The following is an 886-nucleotide window of genomic DNA, read 5'->3' as shown; positions in this document are numbered from 1 at the left end:
ACAATTTTGAGCTAAAGCCTCAATTAGTTTCTCTGATGCAACAGAATTGCAAGTTTCATGGACTTTCATCAGAAGATCCTTTTCAGTTCTTAAATGAATTCTTGCAGATTTGTGATACTGTTAAGACCAATGGGGTTGATCCCGAGGTCTACAGGCTTATGCTTTTCCCGTTTGCTGTAAGAGACAGAGCTAGAATATGGCTGGACTCTCAACCAAAAGATAGCCTTAACTCTTGGGATAAGCTGGTCACGACTTTCTTAGCCAAGTTCTTTCCTCCTCAAAAGCTTAGTAAGCTTAGAGTAGATGTTCAAACCTTCAAACAGAAAGAAGGTGAATCCCTCTATGAAGCTTGGGAGAGATACAAGCAACTGACCAAAAAGTGTCCTTCTGACATGCTTTCAGAATAAACCATCCTGGATATATTCTATGATGGTCTGTCAGAATTATCAAAGATGTCATTGGACCATTCTGCAGGTGGATCCATTCACCTAAAGAAAACACCTGCAGAAGCTCAGGAACTCATTGACATGGTTGCAAATAACCAGTTTATGTACACTTCTAAAAGGAATCCTGTGAGCAATGGGACGCCTCAGAGGAAGGGAGTTCTTGAACTTGATACTCTGAATGCCATATTAGCTCAGAATAAAATATTGACTCAGCAAGTCAATATGATTTCTCAGAGTCTGAATGGATTACAAGCTGCATCCAACAGTACTAAAGAAGCATCTTCTGAAGAAGAAGCTTATGATCCTGAGAACCCTGCAATAGCCAAGGTGAATTACATGGGAGAACCCTATGGAAACACATATAATCCCTCATGGAGAAATCATCCAAATTTCTCATGGAAGGATCAACAAATGCCTCAACAAGGCTTTAATAATGGTGG

At 40.1% G+C, this 886-nt stretch overlaps 1 non-coding gene across 1 annotated transcript; it reads right to left on the bottom strand.

Annotated features, from left to right (window-relative positions):
* Positions 1–290: 290 nt before the first annotated feature.
* LOC112760440 (small nucleolar RNA R71) lies at positions 291–398 on the bottom strand. The gene has a single exon (XR_003180881.1). It is a non-coding gene; the product is annotated as a small nucleolar RNA R71 (small nucleolar RNA).
* Positions 399–886: the final 488 nt, after the last annotated feature.

This window comes from Arachis hypogaea, chromosome 16 (genome assembly GCF_003086295.3).
Source record: "Arachis hypogaea cultivar Tifrunner chromosome 16, arahy.Tifrunner.gnm2.J5K5, whole genome shotgun sequence".
NCBI classification, from domain to species: Eukaryota; Viridiplantae; Streptophyta; class Magnoliopsida; order Fabales; family Fabaceae; genus Arachis; species Arachis hypogaea.
Note: the sequence above shows the minus strand (reverse complement) of the source record. Positions and strands in the feature narration are given on the sequence as shown.